The sequence below is a fragment of the Mauremys mutica genome, chromosome 9 (genome assembly GCF_020497125.1).
Source record: "Mauremys mutica isolate MM-2020 ecotype Southern chromosome 9, ASM2049712v1, whole genome shotgun sequence".
Taxonomy (NCBI): domain Eukaryota; kingdom Metazoa; phylum Chordata; order Testudines; family Geoemydidae; genus Mauremys; species Mauremys mutica.
The window spans coordinates 76,246,123-76,267,293 of record NC_059080.1 but is presented as its reverse complement, the minus strand read 5'-3'; the positions used below and the strand labels follow the sequence as shown (position 1 = coordinate 76,267,293).

The 21,171-nt window shown below is 39.5% G+C and overlaps 1 long non-coding RNA gene across 2 annotated transcripts; it reads left to right on the top strand.

Moving 5' to 3' along the window:
• The first annotated feature begins 1,304 nt into the window (after positions 1-1,304).
• Positions 1,305-20,563, top strand: LOC123377735. 2 transcript variants are annotated; one of them, XR_006582296.1, is made up of 5 exons: positions 1,305-1,549; positions 4,093-4,152; positions 17,923-17,977; positions 18,456-18,597; positions 19,723-20,563. It is a non-coding gene; the product is annotated as an uncharacterized LOC123377735 (long non-coding RNA). The 2 variants fall into 2 exon arrangements; XR_006582295.1 differs by lacking the exon at positions 17,923-17,977.
• Positions 20,564-21,171: the final 608 nt, after the last annotated feature.

The following is a 21,171-nucleotide window of genomic DNA, read 5'->3' as shown; positions in this document are numbered from 1 at the left end:
CTCCACCACTAATAAAGATATTAAATAGGACTGGGTCACAAATATATCCTTGTGAATCTCCACTAGAAACACTCCTATTGTATGACAATTCCCCATTTACAATTACATTCTGAGATCTGTAAATTAGCCAGTTTTGAATCCATTTAATATAAGCACCATTGGTTTTGCAAAGTGTTAGTTTTTTAATCAGAATGTCATGTGGTAAATGAAATGTTTTATATAAGTCAAAGTCTATTATGTCAATAAAGTTACCTTTATCAACCAAACTTTTAATCTCCTAAAAAATTGTATCGCATTTTGTTTTTGTGTTGCTTCTATTCCTCACTCTGTGGCCATGGTGCTGAATTCCAATTTATAAATATTTGATCCATAACTGTTGTCATTCTAGAGCTAGTGGGTGCCAATGCTTCACTTTTTCAAGATCATGGAGGATTTTTGAAGTGTCTATTCAAGTTTATGTATTTCAGTTCTGGCTCTATTGTTTGAGTCATATTTTGCTTTGTTAGATCCACAGAATTAGAGCTTTTTCACTATACAACAGATTTATTTCCCTAAACGGCTTGGTTCCAAAATGTGCATGAATTCTTTAGGGCAGTTAGTTTCAAGTCCTGTACACCTTATCCACACTTTGCTGCCTAGTAAGCCTTCAGATAAATCCATTTTCATTTTCCAGTCTACTGTAGGGTAATGTTTAGCAATGAAGAGGAGGTACTTTATGCCACCTTCTGTGAAGAAATATGAGACAACTAAACTGGGAAAGAGGAGTTATCAGCAATAAAATCGGGATGGCTGGCAAAGTAAATAAATAAGCTGACTATGGAGTGGATGGAGTAGATGGCCAGTTTGAGCAGCCTAAGTCCAATCAACCTTAAGCCAACCAGCCAACACAGAGCCAACCAGCCAGCCCTGAAATAGTCAGCCCAGATATTCCAAAACTTGACAGCCTAGAATTGGCCAATGCTGAACCAGGCAGGCATCCCAGAACCAAACACCCACCAAAGCAACAACAAAAAATCTGGCTATAATAAACAGTAAGGCAGCTAGCTAAGGGGGAAAAAAAACAGCAAGACAGTTAAATATCAGCTATCCAGGTAAAACAAAACCCCACTAAAAGCCAACCACACCACTCACATCAAATACCATCCATATCACAAACAGACCATCATATTTGTCCTTTAATTCCTGTGGCCTTCACAGACAAAAAGGTAGAAGAACTGTGGCTTAGCATATTCACAGAGGATGGGACAGGCCTAAGGAAAATAAATCTAGAATCCTCAGACCATTCTTACCACAACTGGCAGAAACTGCTATTCTTGTTGGCTGCTTCAGCTAGACAGGCCAAGGACTGAATGGGCCTGATGAAGTTTGAACTCCTTTCTCTTAGTAATATTCTTTTATGTGAGGATTGAGAGGTTCATTGATAAAACAGGGCGGGGAAGTTTGCATTTGCTGTATCTCTACTGTGGATAAAAAGAGCACTTCGGCACCTCAGCCCACTGATCTAGCCCTTTTCATAAGCATCAAATCCATACGATTTCTTTCAAACCAGGTAGGTTTATGTGAAGGAGAAAATATGTTTTGAAGTGAATTCCCTTGGTCTCACATGCAAGATGTTAGGAGTGGCACCTTTTCCCCTTGCGCATGCAGTTGAAGTTCAAAGAAACTCAGCGCAAAGTATGAAGTGAGACATTTGTTTTTCAATTTCAATGCTATCACTTAAGGTTCAGAATGAAATGTAGATGAGTCTCTCTCGCAACAAAAGCAACCCATGCACTGAAGGAAGGCCGTTTTAATCATAGCTGTAAATGTTTTGTTTGTTTTACTGAAATTTGTTTAACTTTGTAGAATATTTAAGTTTGTAAAAAGTTTGATTACCCATTGGTTTATCTGTAGGTACTCTACATTGTATTATATAGGCTTAGACGGGAAGATATTAATTCCAGGTACATTTTTACTTAGCTGCTGCTTTACAATATGAACACCATATTTTTTCCTAGCCTCCAGAGTAATGTACAAAGTGTGCTTTAGAAGACTGAAAGACTGTAGCAAGTTGACTCAGGACTAAATATCAATGCCATACCTAGCACAAACTGCTGGTAGACTCTCAACAGATTTAGGCAGACAGAATTGTTACCAATGTGTTCCTATGGGAGTATCCTCTTTTAAGAGTTTTTCCTCCCTGCTTGTTGCTGTTTCCTGTTAGGAGATACATCCAAATAACCTTTAGAGCTTTACAGGAAGTGTAAAGTCTAACTGACCTTATGCACTGAGCCACATCAGACCAAAAGGACTCATTTGTTTTTCAGCTGTACCTACATACTTTGTATATTATGGATTTTATTCCATTTGTGATGCAAGGCACAAGTTAATTCTAAAAGCTTATATTTCCTTCACTATTCAAGCAAAGTTTACTAAAAACAAAACAGTGTGAACAAAGTAAAAAAAAACATAATAGCATCATAACTATAGAAAGCTGAATCATCTACAGTCTTCCTGTATTTGTCTGTGATTTTTCAAAGTGCTAAGTTTCTCTATTAAAAAGACATGGAGATCTAGTTTTACAGCATATTTGAAACACACAGAAAAATGTTACATGCTGGGCAATGAAATTGAATTTTTTTTTTTTACTCTTGAAAGAGGCCTATTCATTTCATTCAGTTCTGCCATATTTTTAAGTAAAAAAAAAACAATAGGAATCTACAAAAATATTTTGGTAAAATCTGTGGAAACCTGCAGGGGTCCTGGAACCTAGAGTGATATTTCTTCCAACCTTCACATGAATAACTCATCTGCTAGCCCTATTCTTATTTAGCTCAAATGAAATAATAACAAGGAGACATAGAAAACTGATTCTCTGTTCTTACAATGTTTCATGTTTGTTATAGGGCTATTAATAAAAGTCAGGCACTTTGTGTGTTAAAGATTGGAGTGACAGAGCAGGTATATGCTCATGGCTAAATATTTACAAAAGACAATCTTTCTGCTGGAGAACTTACTACAAATGGCTGCATCATGAAAAAGTGTAAATTACATCAAGACAGGTGGGCTATAAAAAGACAAGTTCAGCAGTGAGGAAATTGGCCTGTACAATGATTTTAACCTTAAAAATGCCACACTCTGACTGTCATCCAATGCATAACTGTACCTGAAAGGATAATTAACTGAAACCCATAAAGATAAACAACAGGCATAAAATTTTAACATATTATATTTTAATATGCTTTTAAAAATTTTCAAGAAAAAAAGATGAGCTTCATATTCATACTCTGTTACAAGTCAGGTATTAAACAGCATGGCCAATTGTACTGCTGGTCCTCCCCACCCAGCCCCCAAACCCTGATTTCAATGGGAACGCAGTAATATAACAGAGGAGAATTTGGTCTCAGCGTTAGTAAACTCACGCAATTGAAACAAATTGCCCGCAGTAATTCTGACATTGTCCAATGATTATCCAGAAAAGCTGGTATTGTCCACACCTCTACTTAAAATATTAGTCATCCTAGCAAACGTGTTTATGAATATATCCATTACACATACATGTGAGTAAGGTCTGCTGAAAACAATTAGACTATTCCAGAAATAAGGTACTACCCGGGATGAGAAACAGTGGCAGGATCAGGCCTTATAGATTAAGCAACAAGACATACTTGGGTAAAGTGATATTATCAAAATATTAGCCCTTGTAGAGTGGGTTGTGAGATAAAAGGCCAAAGGCAATGTCTTTAACTATTGTAGGGTGATGATGATATTGTAAAATTTAAAAACATCTTAAAGTTTTACTGGTTGTAAAAAATAGTCTTGGTTAACATGCACCTCCCCCCAACCTCCATTCCAAATAAACTATTTTATGTGGGAGAACAGGACCCCATGTGGATATAAATAGTAATACATTATATGATAATATTTACTGTTCATGGACTATTCATAGGCCAAACAAATTCTTATTATCCTTGTTATTAGCAGTTTATTAATACAGGCTATGAGTGTGTTGTCATGCTCTCACACAGTAGTGTTGTAAGGTTATTAAAAGATGACACATTTATAAAAGTATTTTTTTTAAAAAATAACTGAAATACTTTTTTTTTTTTATAGATTGGGCATCCCAGGATGACTTACTAGTTCCTAATAGCATGCTTCAGCAACTCATCCCAGGTATGTGGGAGGAGCTCTCTTGTTGTTTTTTGTAGGGTCTGTCACAATATAGAAGTGGTAGGACTCAAATATAGTAAACACAAAGAGTCTTCTTTACACAGGAAGCTGGACACAGACACACACCTTGTCCCTTCCTGGCTCCTTAGCACACAGACTGAAGAACCACTTTTGCAACCTTTTGAGATTTCATTGTGAGTCCCAATATTTCATGTTTTTCCTTAAGCTCCAGCTCCTGGAATCAAGGGATTATAAGAGAAATCTCAGCTTTCTTTTTTTTTTTTAAAGTAAGTTTCTAGTCTGCATGGTTTTGAGGAAAAATCTTGAAAACATGAAACCTAAAGGCTCAGAACTCGAAAGGCCAGAACCAACCAACCGAACAAACAACCCAAGTTCATTCTTTTTTTTTAAATCTCATGATTTTTTTAGCCAACCTTATGCTTTGTTGGGGTCTGGTTTGAATCATGATGTTTGAGTACTTAGGGCTGGCGATCCTGAGGAACGCACAATGATTAGCACAAAGGGTAAATCCAGCCTCCATTGCAGGCTGCAGGCCCTAACCACTTGCTGATCCATACTGGAGGTGCAGAAATATCTCCTCTTGGGAAGAGTAGAATGAGCAGACCCATGACAGCATGAGTGCTGGAGCTGGCTGGGGCAGAGGGAAGGTCTTGGCATTAGTGACCAATACATGTTGATGTTGTGCAGCACTCTTAACCACAGTCTGTGGCACCCAATTTAAGCACACTGCAAATGCAATGGGGTTGGGAGTAGAGAAGCCTCCTAAGATGGGTGGACTTCAGGAAATGGCCAACACAACCCACTAGGGCAGGGAGGAGTGTCACTGCTTCAGTTCACAAGAAGGAAATGGAGGTGTCATGGTTGCAGGGCCAGCTGCACCTCTGTCCCTTTCCTGGTTTCTCTGAGTGTACTTCATCAGGCATCGGGCCTAATGACTTCATCTCTCCTGTGTGGAATCATATGTCTCTTCCACTCAGACAGGGCCCTGGTATCAACAGTGCTTACCCAGACATGCTGACTGGGTTCATCACCTGCGCTTCTTTCCCTCAGGCATCTATGATCAATAGTATATAGTGATCAAACAGCCTTCTTAAACCAAAGGATTGTTTATTGTTGTCTGTTACAGCCGCCACCCTGCTGCATTCCTTTCTGTTTTCCTCTCTGTGTGGCCGCCCCCCCCCCGGCCATGGGGCTAGCAAGAGTCATAGCCTGGCCCTGCTCAGTGGAATGGCCTTTGCAGACTAACCGGAGCCATTGCTCTGCTCAGGTGGGGGTGGGCCTCTGCCTCCTTTGTTCAGACCTGGGCTCGGTGTAGGGGGCACTGCCCAAGAATGCAAGACCTTATATGGCCACATAGCTGAGCATGTAAGTCATGCCTGTGATTTAGGACTTGCCCAGACATGTCTGTGCTCACCTGAAGTCTTCTCTCCTCCCCTGTAAGAAGGGGAACCAATCAAAGTTACTGGCGGGAAACTGCCTAAGTCTGCCTATATAACCAGACATTTTGTAAGCAGACCTCGGAGAAGGTCCTGCATTGCCACCTGGTCTGATCAGCTAGGGGTCTTTGAGAGGGCCCTCCCCCCGCTCTCGTTTGTTTTTGAGCGTACCCCCGTTTTTAAACTCCCCTCCCACGAACAACGAATTTTGCCTGGAGATCTCCTGATTATTGTGAACGAATTGAGTCCTCTCTGCGTCCTCTGATGCTGAAACTACTGTACCTGCTTCTGCCTCTGCTGTTGTCCTGGGGATTGGTAAGAACTCTCTCTTGCAGACCCTTCCTGTTTTAGCTGCTGGCTTTTTCTTTCCCCAACGGACAGACCCAAGTTAACTCCTTGGTCTGCATCTGTAATCTGTTTCTGGTTTTGCAGCTCCTTTGCTGCTAGAAATAAGCCTGTGCCTCCCTGAATTCTATCCTGGGCAGCTTACCTGCTTTGTTCCACTGCTGCAGCCACACCCTTGAACAACCACCCCTAGTATAAGTATTAGGTTAAGTTAAGTTTAGCATTATACTCTGTAAGTTAGGTTTAAAGAATTGTTGCATTGTGTTTTGTTACTTGCTAATTTGTGTAGTCTTGGTTAAGTTAGATCATAGATAAGATTTTGCTGTGTTTTGTATAATTGTGGTTAAGTCTGTCTTTCCACTGCAACTCTCCCTCCCCCACCAGCTTCTTTGTGTCTATCTGACTCCTTACAGTCTGTCTGTTCTCTGTGTCTCTCTAAGTTTAAATCTTCCTCTGCTCCACCACATGCTCCTCTTCCTCCATCCCAATCTAGCATAAAACCCCATTGGTTACTTTTCCCTCTCTGATGCACCTCACATTCTATATTTACACCACTGTGACACATTTTTACCTAAAATTGTTTGTTATTTAACACATTTTTATCCATAACTGTTAGTTGGTTATATGCTGCTGTGACTCACCTTTCTATATAGAAATTGTTAGCTACCTGTTACATTTATACCTCAGTGTTAATTGTTTACCAACTGTATTGTACCCCACTATTGAAACCCCCTATACTGTTCACCAAAAGAAACCCCTCCCCAATTGTCTACCTTAACAAACCCCACACCCCTCACTATTGAATTTTCCCTGTTTTTGTATTTTCTTAATAAAGTTTATTTTGCACCCCACCTGTGTGGTAATTGTCCCCCAAGATCCCCTACCTGCTGGCAGGGACAATTGTCACAATAGGAAAAAAGGATTTTGAGACAACAGTCTACAGGCTTGTCTACCTCACCTAAAGCTCTACCATCCTGTGATGGTGACCTATGCGGGCCTAACTTCTTCAGGCACCTCAGTGGGTTCTTATCTCACTCAGCTTTCCTGAACATATCCACAACTGCCTTCCCTATGAAAAGAGAGTTTTTAACTTAGCCAGAGTCCCTGTTCTTCTCAGTTCCTGGGCTTTTGCCCTTCTGGCCCAGTCCGGAGACTGTTAGTAGGACATGAAACAAGAATCCTCAGAGTCAGTGGCTCTCCTGTTGTCCCTCAAGTGTTTACCAGGAGGCAGCTTATTTGAGCCATTGTTTCCTTCCTACTGTTGTCCTTACAGACCCCTTTTAAATTAAACCAATAAATTCATACAGTAAACATCCCAATAAACCAGTCAACATGCAGTATTCATAAATTATTGCTGAGCAGCTCCAGTCCAGTCCAGTCACTGGAAGTTCATCAAAGGAATGAGCATGGACATGGCCAGCAGAGGATAGCTGATTCAGCACATACTCCCTGCAGATTCTTTGAGCAGGGTTCCTATGTTGTCATAAGCAAAGTTTAAACCTCTTCACTTGTGGCAGAATTTCGGGGGAAGGTGGCAGTAGACTTGAGCGAATAATGGATTTTTTGGTATGGTGGTTGAGTGTAATTCATAGTTGCTGCTGTAGGATCTTATGGAATTTAAATATAATTTGAAAATATATTTATTTTGTAGGATCAATTTTTAATAAATTACTGTTGTTTCATCAACAAAAGCTCTGTTCAGAGAATATCCGACTTACTCTTACTCTGACAAATGTTGGCCAGGGAAGAAAGATTTGCTGCTCTATGCTTTATGGAAAGGCAAAAGGGGAGTAAGGCAAACTCAACTGGGTTGACTCCTCATCTTTCACTCCCATTAGAGTGCCATCCATTGTACACAGGCACTGGAACATCTAAATCTGGCACTGGGCCATGAACATGCATGAAAAGTAAACCTGTGGTCTCTGATTTGGAATCTTTGGCTTCCTTCTGCCATATCCTGACTATTGAAAATCAGCCTCCTTTTAGGTTCTCCCTTCCATAACATGTAAAGTATTTATTTTATTTTTCAAAATCAATCCAGCCCAGAGCTGGTTTAATGATGTCACATTCTGTTAATTACATGGGCTCAACATTCAGTGCTCCTGGCTGTGAAATCTGCCCAGCCTCAATATCTGCATTTGATTAACTTACTTGGTATTTTGACTGCTGGCACTCAGACCCATCTGTTTGGATGGCATTGTGCCCACTCATAAATTGGTTGGACCTTTTCATTACAACATAGATCAGTTATAGGTTTGTTAGGTCTCTAACCAGCAATAGGCTAGCTAGCCATAGAATCCTTTGTGGACAGCAAAAGATGCGCAAACACACACACAATCAACCTGCTCTGGGTTCATTCGAAATGAAGATAGTACTTTCAGGCTAGATCTGGTTCAATGATTCATTGTAAACAATTTATCAGTTGAATGTAACCCTTTCTCCTGATTTTCAAAACATTCACAAAGACTGATTTTTTCTAACTTTTTCTCCATTCAATGAACAGTTTCTAGAATTCAATCACCAGCTTTTACATTTCAACCAATGGGATTATTCACATTCACAAATTTTTCACTTGGCTGGTTCACCATGAATTAGTATACTTAAAGTCACATGGTATTGTTTCTACTCACTGATTGGATAAATGAAACTTTTCAAATAAATAATGAATGGCAAATTATGAGTAGCCAATTTTTAAAAAAAATCTGTTTAGGCAAAAATACCCTTGGTCATATGTGAATTTGGACATTTATCAGAAACCCAGTTGTTCCCCAAACATTCCTGTAGGCAAAACCCCCCGAGAGATTGTTCACATGTAAATCAAAAGAGTCAAGAACACAGTCAAACTCCATAGTCATTTGGAATTGGAATTAAAGTTTATGAATACCAGGTTGGTGTAAATTGGCATCTCTTCACTTAAGCTAATTTGAGGATCTGCCCCAGGGTGTTTTTTTTTTAATTTTTTTGTTTTTTTCCAAATTCATCCAACTTTGTTTAAAATCATTCCCCCTCTTTTGAACTTGCAGATCAATGTTTTATGTCAGCATCGACATTATACTGGATACTGACCAATCCTTTTCTGCTAAATCACTAGTGATGTGAAATAAACAGCAGCAAATACAACAGGAACCAGGCCAAAGGAGAATGTTATTGGAAATATTTTAGATGCTGCTGCTGTATTTTTAACAATATCATTTGAAAGCCTTTTAATAGTCAATTTTTGTTTCTTCTTAGTCACCTGTCAAAAATAGTCCTCGTGGCACTTTAAAAGGAGTACAATGAGAACAGCTCCTATGTTAGACGGTTAAATGTTAAAAATATAACAAACAAGTTTCAAAGAACAGACCCCTGCCCAGAGCTGCCAGAGGAAACAGCAGTGGATACAAAAGGTCATTAAATGTGGTTGTTTAAAAAAGACTTTCCCTGGCTTGCCAATAGCAGTATGTCAGCTTTTTGTTTGTTTGTTTTGCATCAGTTAGTGCCTGATGTCACTCCTGATGTTCATGGAGGAATCCAGCTTAACAGCTCCCAGGTTGCTAAATAGCCCTGTTTAATTATAAAGTGCCAGATCTTTTTTGTATAGAACCTTTTTAATCATTTCAGCACTTTAGTAGAAACCTTTATGCAACATTTTTTGACACATACTAATATAATGGGCTAAATAAATCCCAAGTATATGCACAAAGGCAAGCGCAGTACAGGAAACAATAATGTGTTCCCACATGCAACACCAGGTGCACGCAGCTCAATAGATATTATCTTGTGTAGTCTGCCATAACAGGGCAGAATGTCACGCAGGGCCATCCAATGTGCTGTGGGGTGCTCCTGACTTCAGCTTCTGTCGCATTTTGCCTTCTGCTATTGCTTTTTGTATGGGTTTATTATAGCTGCAAATATTCTCACCAGACTACTTGGTGTCCATGCCTCTTTTGCAACCACAACCCTTGCCATGGATTTGTGCAGCCTGTGGAGATACCCGTGCATGGGTGGTAGCACACTATTGTGTCTAGAATTCCATACTTATCACCACATTGCAAGCTTGCATATGTCATTTGAGTAATGTACATCTGTTTTTTTCCTTATATACAGGTTGGATTTAGTCCATTTTTTGCCATTCTTCTTTAAGATCTATGGCAAGATATACTGAGACTATTACATGAATCCAGGGGTATAGAATGATTTCATAGCTGTGAAACTAGAATCCTGCAGCCAAGGTTATAGTTTGAGGAATACAGCCATAGAATTATCATTCCCTAATCAGAAAGTTGGTCTCAAAATGCCACAGAATTCCAGAAATTCAGCTTTTGAGGAAAAATCTGTTTAATACCTGTACTGCAGTACCTTCTCTTGTATTGAATGTTCCTTTTGCTGTGAGGCTCCACTGAAAGATGAATTCTAAATTCTTGTTTACACTTAATCAAACTTGTTGACATTTACATGGCAAAATAAACCAAAATCTGAAAACATGAATGGTGAAGAAAAGAAAGATAAAGAGTACACAGATACTCTATAGAAGCAAATCTTGCATGAAATTCTTGTCATTTGTTTAATATCTCATGTCAAAAGTTTTACCACATTGCAATCTGGGAATCATGCCAACTTAGAAACTAAGACATAGATTTTCAGTCTGACTGTATACATAAAGACTGAACACAGTCACAGCTGCAAATTAAATGCAGTCTTTTTATTATTCAAATACAGGACAGTAGACAGGATTTTTAAAGAATGATATATATAGCTAGAGATATATAAACAAACAACCTGCAAAAGGAACACATACCCATTCCATGAAGCTAATCATACAGAACTGCAGTGTACTGTATACTGAATTACAGTGAAGCCCTTCTGAATGAACACGTAATCAAGGAGAGAAAAAGGTATAGGTGCTTAAAATAATTACTTACACTAGCCTTTCACTTTTGGAGACCTTGGACCAAATTTTGCTATTAGTTACACCAGAGTCATCGGGATCAGGTTGTGCAACCTTTTCTCGTGCCAATGAGCATTGTAAGTGCTCATCAACGTGAGAAAGGGTTCCAAAACCTAAACCTTCATCTGAAGCAACTCTGTTGTCATCAGGGGCATTACTACAGGTTTCCTGTGATGTAACTAGAGTAAAATCTGACCTCTGTGGTGAGGAATGCTCTTCTTCTAGAGAACATTTGTGTATATAACAAGGCCATCACACAATTTGGCACAACTGACAGTTAAGTTTTAAGAAGAGTCCAAGGTACAGAATAGCAGGAGAGATGCAAATCTACTCTCTCTCTCTCGCTCTCTGAATATAAATATAAATAGTTTTTATAACCATGATTTATAATGCAGCAACACCTAGGACCCCTAGTCATGGACCAAGGACCCATTGTGCTAGGTGTTGTACAAACACAGAACAAATACAGTTCCTGACTTAGAGAGTTTACCTGGCCTCATCTCTGCAGTAACCTAAACACCTTCCAGTAGTGCATTAAGCAACATGAACATGCATAAGCTTGAAAGCATGTCTCTCTCACTGACAGAAGTTGGTCCAGTAAAGAATATTACCTCATGTGCCTTGTCCCATGAACGACATCTGCCATGCGTGGTTCATTCTCTCCCTCATCCTCTCTCCAGGAAGAGAATTGTATGTCCAGCATATGGTTTTGTTTCATTAGGGTTTGTTTGTTTGTTTGTTTGTTTGTTTTAAATCAAGCCTAAGGTACATTGTTGTGTAGAAGGCTGTGGCACCATTAGCTTCATTACAGCTAGCTCAAGCCTGCCATGCTATTATTTTCTAATAGTGCTGAATTCATCATATTAAACATAAATAAATAAATAAAAATGCCGTCTATCGGTACTCCCACAGAAAAGCCCATAGAACAGGAAAAAAAAATTGTGCAGGAAACTTTGTTTCAGTCTGCAGTATTCTCATGAGAGAAGGAAGTTTGAGCTAGTACATTGGGGCGTAGTCCTTCAGCAGTAATTGTGTCCTGATTTCAATGTGTAAACCATTTTGATGCCAGGGCATTTGTATGTAGGACTGGGGCATGCACATGGACTGCCTGAACCTCCAGACTGCTCCCTATCCCATCATTTTATGGCCCTCTCTCTGCCCTTCCCTCCCCTGATTCTACTGAGGGAATATGAGACTGCATAGGAAAATATTACTTTAAAATGAACTGCAAAATGGGAAAATGTATGGCATTATTAGGGTTTGGGGCTTTTTGTTTTGTTTTTGCTTAATTAACATTATATAAAAGTATGAAAATTAGTGTGACATGTGGATAACTTGTCTATGACTTACAAAGTACAGTCTAGAAAAAACACCATGTGATGTTGCCGTTGCTACAGTAACTATTTTTTTACATCAGAGCAAATATTCATACAAAACCTTTCAACCTGAATTCAGAAAATTTGCATTCTCAAATGTTTTCAAGTAAAGTTTCTGACCTAAAAATAGTAGATCATTGTCTCCCTGTCAGTCTAGATATAAACAACTTAAAATATTTTTCCTAACGACGAGTTATTTTGATATCAAAAATGATCTAGTCTCATGGTTATATTTCATGTATTTTGCAATGTTGTAACTTAAAGTAAACCAAAGGGGATTTCTAGCTTTAAAAACTGTAGTAGTGGTGGGGTTGGTTTTTGTTTTGTTCTGGTTTTGTTAAAGGTGATTAATCACTCAAAGCCAGTGTGAACCATTCACTTAATGCATGGTGTGTAAGCTCAATCCTTTTTATCGTCTCAATTTTCAACACCCAACTGGCCAGTTTCACGCCACTGAACTAATGCAAGAAAAAAAAATCAGTGGCACACACTTTGGATAAATACCTCTGCACTGTACATTTGCCAACAGAGTCTCTGAGATCAGCTCTGTAAATGTCATGATCCTTAATGCTATTGTGGTATAAATGAGGAGCGTTCCTTGAGCCCATTTGGCTAGGCTGAGTAGCGCACTTTGTTTTTCCCAAGAGAAGAAAGCAGAGTAGTAAACCATTTTTGCAGAATGTCATTCTCCCACAACAGTTTATGAAAGAAACATCTGTGACAAGAATCTCTAATGCTTTTCTCAAAGCCATGGCTGACAGTAAAAGAGCATTGCTAAAAGTGGCAAATCAATCCTATTCCACTCCTTCTAGAGCATGACACCTAATTTGCTATGTATCGCATGTATTTTCTTCACATGTGCTGAGAGACTGTGACACTGATGTGGTGGCTCTTGTCCAAGCTTCAGTTGAATAAACAGTTTGGCCATATAGTGGGCAAGCTGGCATGTTTAGAAATATCTGCTGTCCAGCACATGTTTACTTCACCTCAGGGAAAGGTTTGTTTAAATTACAGATTGCAATTTGGGGATTTAAATGGAATCTTTGAAGGCTGTTTTGAAAACCCTAAATAATCTGATTCATATAGAGCACACACTGTAGTTTTGGGGGATTTTTTAAAGCTTGTTTTGCTTGGTGTAATGTGGGTATCTTGTACTACCTGAAAACACGAGCAGTTCAGACAGAAGGAAATGAGTAACAGTAAATACAGTGCAGCTGCTAAAATTTATTCCATTACTGGACATGTACAGATTGTGTTACAAAAAGAGGATCATTTAACTTAAAATGAACGACTCAAAGTATATCTGGATCAAACAGAATCATTTGTTCATTTAATTAGCTCTTGCAGTTAAAAATTTTGAAAGGTTTTACTAGTTATGGATAATTAATCAAAGCTGTAGTAAACAGTGTGTTGAGTACATCAAGGACTATACAGATAATCAGGACAATTTTTATACTTTGAATAAAAAATGTGTAGAGCTACTGGAAGATTCTATTCCTCTCCTCAAAATAAAATCAGCAAATCAACAATGAAATAATCCTCTGAGATTTAACATTTTAAAATTAACTTTTATTTTAAAGCTTCTTAAAGATGAAGGGAAGGTAGAAAGAGAAGGACAGGTTCTGCCATGGATCACATTAATTACTGCATTCCCCTTTCCCATGAAGTTAAACATGATGCCTCTTTCAGTAAACATTACATTTGCCAACAAGAATATTTTTGTCAAGTCCTGCAATTTTTTCACTCTCCTGAATTCAGTGAGGGTTTTGACTGGGCAACGATGTAGCAAGTACAGATATAGATATAGGATTATCTGACACGTCTTAGTGCCTGACCCTTCTAAGTGTTGAATGCACTCAGCTTCAAGGAGACAGATGTGGTGGGTTGGCTGGGAGCAGCCGTAATACCCAAAGCGATGGAGATAACCAGTGCAAGCCAAGAGCTAAATGTTACTTTTAAGGTGCTGTCACATACTGGAGGTGGCTGCAGTAACTCCAAATTTACACTGGAGCTGCTGAATGCAGGATTTTGCCCTTTTGTGAGAAAGACCTGTATTTCAGAGAAAGCGCATGTATTATTTGTTCCATTGGTTGCCATGGGTAATATTATTTTTTATGCATTTTACAGCAAAAGTTAGAGGAGGGGAACTGAGAGTTAGAATTGTTTCCATGCAGATGTAACTAGCATCCCCACAACTGTCACCGTTAGTGCTATTTTACTGGGAAAGCATGTTTGTCTTTCTCTTTGCCTGCGAACCCCTCAAGTCTGTAAGTCAGTAAGCTTGGAAGTAGGAAGGCCTTGATGAACAGAAACGAAATCAGCCATTGTTATTTATGTGTCCCACTCATTTGGTGTGTAACATCCATCAACATCCTAAATTGCCACTCACTAGTAAATCTAGAATTACAAAACAACATGTCTGCTCCTGGAAGATACTGAATGACCTCAGCTCCCTCTGAAGCCAATGGGAGTTGAAGCACGTCAAAACACAAGGCCCAGAGGTCCCAGTCTGGCAACGCGCTTAAAGCACATGCTTAACTTTAAGCACATGAGTAGTCCCAATGGGCCTGATTATCCACTGCACATGCACAGAGCTCTGGCAATGTGTGTGCAGTAGAGGAGGAGGGAGCCGGGCTGCCTAAGCACTAATTGCAGGCCCCTGATTCTCAGCCACTCAGCTTAAAAGTTGCAGGGATGCACCTTTAAACTATGCTGCCTGGGTAAGTTCCCTCAGGAACTTAATGAGTGATGACTTGGCCATAGCAAAGCTTCACTCTGTCATGCCCAATCCCCTCCCATCTCCTTCCCTGAAGCACTACCTCACCCTCTTCCCCATCCTTCCCACTTGCCTCCCTTTAGGTGGGTAGACCTAGGGTGACCAGACAGCAAATGTGAAAAATCGGGATGGGGGTGGGGGGTAATAGGAGCCTATATAAGAAAAAGACCCAAAAATCGGGACTGTCCCTATAAAATCAGGACATCTGGTCACCTTACTCCCCATGCCCCATTCAGCTGAGTTTCAGCGCAGCAGATGGTATGGTGGGTAGTGGAGTTGGTGGCAGATTCATCTCTGCTAGCTTTGTGCCATCTACACAAGGGAAATTCTTAACTGCAGTTCTCCAGCCACTTCAGATTGGGAATTCCGACCATTGATTTCAATGGGACTATTCACATGCTTAAAGCACATGCTTAAGTGCTTTGCTATAGTGAACAATCCTCCATATGTCTATCTGCATCCAGCTGTTGTCCCTTGCCTTATATTTCATTTGTAAGCTCTTTGGAGCAGGGACCATCTTTCTGTTCTGTGTTTGTACAGCGCCTAGCACAATGAGGTCCTGATCCATGACTGGGGTGTTACTACAAGGGACAAAATAAGAGAAAACAAGCAAGCAAACAAACAACCCCCCCCCCCAGATTTACACCAGGACCTGAATTTGACCCAGTGCAACGTTAAACAGTTTGTTCGCGTGTTCTTTTATATGAAATGTGGTTCAATAGATTTTAAACCAAAGTATTTCCCCCGCTCTTTGCTCACTATTACTTGCTCTTGAAGCTGTTCAAGACCGTTCTTCTCAAAGTCCCTTTTATATTTTCTAAGAGAGTACACATATACCTGGAGAGGAAATTGCATTTGCTGTGTAGTATCTAGCACGTCAACTTATCATTTAGTTTTATTTTTCAAAGCTCATTTTCTCATAGTGAAAGTGTTTTGTTATCAACAGTGAAGTGCTTATGTCCAACATTTTGACCCTCCATCCGTCCTTCCCCATAGGCTGCAATTAAAGGGTTTTCTTTAAATAGCCATTTGGTGTGCAGGGTAGCTATGTTAACATACTGTGAATCACTGATTTTCATAAAGCCTACAGCTGCTCTGTCCTCAACACCCAGTGATCCTTCCAACTACATTGGAAAGACTTTGCTAATACTGGGTACACATGGGAGGACTGATTATTTTCACAGAAGAAATAAAAAATAGAGAGATTCCTTTTAGGGAAAGACAGTGCCTATAAAGGACAACGAGGGTGTGTGTTATGTGTCTGTCATTTCTTGCCCATCTTTTTGTTTCTATCATGGGAATACATCAAAATATTGGGCACTTATGCATGACTTGTAAATTCCATATGTGATTGTGTTAAAATATCTTTATATTTCCATTGCTATACTAGATTTTTATGTATACCTGCATGTTTTCCCAGCCCTTCCTTGCATGTTGCTGTGTGTACACAGAAAGTGAAAGTTTTGTTTCTTAACTGGATTTGTTCAACATAATTGGTATGCTGCTAGTCACATCTTGTATTGCCCTCTCTGTTTATAACACTTCAGTTACTCAATCAGGGATTAGAAACAATACCATGTGACTCGGGTGACCAATGTGTAGGCAGAACTGAAACAAATACTTCCCAAGAAGTACCCTCAAAGTCAATGGAGCTACTTATATGAGTAATGCTAGTAGGATTTTCCCAAATGGCATACACTGATGCCTACTATCCCCTTCTGCAGGAACCCATTCTATATATGTGTAAGAAAAATTTACACTTCAGAAACCTGCAACTGGCAATGAGACATTATTTTAAGATACTGTGTGTTTGCATTTAAATGTGTATCAACCTAAAGGTATCAATAATACTTCTTTAAAATGATACCAAAGTATTCTTACATCAGGACATTGTATTTTCAAGACGATAATTCCCATTATTTAGTGATTAACCAATCACAATGAACATAGTTTTTTATTATAGGCCTAAACCAGAACCCTGGATTTAAAGCTTCCTGAGCTTTGGGGGGAATTTGTAATTTGAAACCCATGTCTAGAAGCTAATTTTAGGGCTGGGGCCTATTGGTTTTAACCAGAACTCTGAAACAGCTTCGACCCCACAGATTTTAGGAGAGGATTGAAATACAGTACCAGATTTGGACCTGAATGTTGTTCCTGGGCTCATTTCTATTGTCAGTTAGTTGTTGCTCTTGTGATGTATCTAAAGGCAATGGCATATAGGCTGCGGTTTAGAGATGTACATAACGTAGCTTTAAATTTCAGTGGGAACCTAAACAAAACATCTGGCCCTGAGGCTGCATGTTCAAATACTACAGTCCCATAGCGCATTACACCAGTTAACACTTCTTTTCAAATACCACCCGCATAACAATTAACCTCACTTCAACCTTGAGGTCTCTGATTAGTGATGGCCTATTGTTTAAGTTCCATTAACATAGCCCCTGTGTTGCCCTATTCTCACTCAAATGGACTAATCAAATCAGTCACCAAGGCCTTAAACTCAGGGTTCAACCTCTTTAGTAAGCAGTGACTTTCAATTTAAGTAGAATCATGTATGTCATCAACACAATCACAATTAGTATAGCTCTGAGGTGGAAAACATCCCTAATGATCCCCAATTTGTGAAATATTAAGGTTCCCAGCAACCTATAATATGAGAATTTCTTTCTGTGTATACTAGAAAAATTACAATATCAATGGGTTAATCATTAATGCATCACCTTGTAACTAAGCCTGTATCTGAAAGACAACAGAACCTCAGTTGGATTCCATTTAATTTCAGGATGCAAATGTTTTGAACCACTGAAAAGATAATGTGTTAATCCATTTTTTCACTAACTATACCATATTTCTAAGTAAAAATGAAAGCATTGTTTATTTTTCCAAATATAGTTAAATACAGAGGAGCTAATCTACCCATGACACTATTATAATTTGGATTGCACAAGTAAGTGTGTTTCATATTATACAGCTCAGTAGGTTTTAGTGATTTGTAATTAAAAATCATGTAAGTATTTCTCTGCTTTGGTTTTTAACATTGTTTCTAATTTCTCTCAAGGTAATGAATGTTTATACCATAACCTACTGGGATGTTAAAGCTAGAAAAGCCATAAAAAAACAGAGTTCCCTTGCAGTTAACCAGTACCAGTTCCTGATAGGCACGAGAGCCAAATTTTCACACGGGTATTTGTATATGTATCGATATGGTCAACAGACAGGGCCTCTTTATTGTTCTGAAGCGGCTGGGTTGTCCACCCAAATTGCTGAACATCGTTCGTTCATTATATAAAAATATGAGGGCAACTGTAGTGTATGAAAACAGAGAATCAAATGCCTTTAATATCAACAAGATGTGAAACGGATGTGTGTTAGCCCCCGTGCTTCTTAACATCTACTTTTCATTCCTGCTTTTTCATGCATTTAAGGACAACAATGATGGCATTTATCTTCAAACCAGACTAAATTGAAGTTTGTTTAACACTGCAAGGATTAGAGCAAAAGCCAAGGTGAAAGAGCTGGGTCGGAGAGATTTCCTGTTTGTGGAGGATGTGGCCTTGGTTGTCCACGGTAAGTATTCCCTGCAAAATCTGTTGGGTAGATTTTCTGCATTAAGCAAGAGCTTTGGGTTGACAATTAGTTTCAAGAAGATTGTGATCATGTACCAATGGGTGGAAGAACCAATGCCTGACATCTCTCCTGGCGTCATTGATAGCTTTTGCTACTTGAGTTCTACAATCAGCAGGAATCTTGACATTCAGACTGAATTGACTAACAGAACTGGAAAAGCAGCTAAGAATTTTGGGCTATTACAGAAATGTGCATGGAATAACAGCAAACTATCAACTAAGATGAAGATGCAAATTTATGAGACTTGTGTGCTGTCATCCCTGCTTTATGACAGAAATGGCTATTACAGAAATGTAATGCTATGCACTTAGTCTTGCACTTAGGATGGAAGAATCCCATGCACCACTACAAGCTGGGGACAGACTGGCTAAGCTGCAGTTCTGCAGAAAAGGACCTGGGGATTACAGTGGATGAGAAGCTGGACATGAGTCAGCAGTGTGATCTTGTTGCCAAGAAGGCTAACAGCATATTGGGCTGCATTAGTAGGAGCATTGCCAGCGGACTGAGGGAAGTAATTATTCCCCTCTATTCTGCACTGGTGAGGCCACATCTGGCATACTGCATCCAGTTTTGGGCCCCCCACTACAGAAAGGATGTGGACAAATTGGAGAGAGTCCAGCGGAGGGCAACAACATTATCAGAAGGCTGGGGCACATGACTTATGAGGAGAGGCTGAGGGAATTGGGCTTGTTTAGTCTGCAGAAGAGAAGAGTGAGGGGGGATTTGATAGCAACCTTCAACTACCTGAAAGGGGGTTCCAAAGAGGATGGAGCTTGGCTGTTGTCAGTGGTGGCAGATGACAGAACAAGGAGCAATGGTCTCAAGTTGCAGTGGGGGAGGTCTAGGTTGGATATTAGGAAACACTATTTCACTAGGAGGGTGGTGAAGCATTGGAATGAGTTATCTAGGGAGGTGATGGAATCTCCATCTTTAGAGGTTTTTAAGGCCCGTCTTGACAAAGCCCTGGCTGGGATGATTTAGTTGGATTTGGTCCTGTTTTATGCCCGGGGTTGGACTAGATGATCTCCTGAGGTGTCTAATCTTTTATGATTCTATGATATGCAGGAGACTGAACTGTTTCTACACGAGATGCCAGCACAAGTGTCTGAAAATGAAGTGAGAAGACAAAATACCAAGCATAGAAGTGCTGGAGCACACAGGACTGACACTTAAAAATCGTTATCAAGAAGAAGAGGTTGTGATGGCTCAGTCATGTCAGGAAAATGGGAGGAGACTGTATCCCCCAGAATATTTTGTACAGAGAGATTTGAGATGGCTCTAGAAAGCCAGGTCACCATTTATGGCGGTACCACGACATGTGCAAAAATGGTACACAGTTGTTGAACATCAATGTACAAAGCTGGGAGGAGTGCACAGAATCCCATCCAATCTGGGGGCAATATATGGCACTGCGTGCAGCTCAACATGAAGTGACTTTGATCCAGAGGATGGAAGCAAAGTGAGAAAGAAGAAAGTAGCGTGCTGTAATCTTGGACTACAAGTCAGACAACCCATGAATGTGTGAAATTTGTAACAAGATGTGTCATTCTTGCATTGGGCTTGCCAGCCATAAGCAGATTCATCGGGCACCTGAATAGACCTCTTACACGTACACCATGATCCAGCAGATCGATGATTGCCTATAGATTTGTATGTGTAGTATGGGTTGTTGCCTGTTTATAAATGTAGTTAACTGTTTTGCACAGGCAAGGAACAGTTTTTACATGGAAGTACAGATGCACTGGGTGTAGCACATGCATTTTTGCAAGCATACCAATTTCACCTTCCTTTGAAAATTTAACCAAAAGTCAATATGGGAAACCGTCATCCGTTTATGCAGAAGTTGTTCATACATGTTATCAAATTGAAGTCTATTTTGAGCTATTTTTAAAATGTCTTTGTGAAATAAAAGAATTTGATCTATTAGTAATGTTGTAAATGCATCTACAGATAAAAAGGAGCTAATTTTCTTGCTTCTTATTGCCTTGTTTTTCTGCCAATAACTTTCACAGTCAAATGGTTTTCCACATACTAGATTTCAGTGGACTTAAGCTCTATCTTCTCTTCAGAATGTTTCAAAGTTTCTAGATGACATTCACATGTAGACTTTCTTTTATGATCAATGAGAACATTGTACATAGCTCAGAATAAACATCACCAGACATGTTTTATTTCTGTATTGCAGAGAATTACATTTGGCAGAAATAGTCCCTGATTTAAACCCTGTTTTTCTCTGCCTCATCACTTTACACTCCATGTAGTAAAAGAATTGGTTTCACTTTGTTCCCATAGCACCAGTCCATCTGACTTATAATAGATCCAATCTGCATTACATGGACCATCTGAGCCGTCCACTCTGCTTCTCCATCACCGACAGCTGGAACTGGACTCGGGGTAAGTGCCAAAGCAATTTGTATCATGGTTCATTTGAAGCATGTATTCTGTAAATTCACTACTGGTGCATCACCGCACAGTTACAAGACAAAGGCCTGGTATACATACACAAGTTGCAGA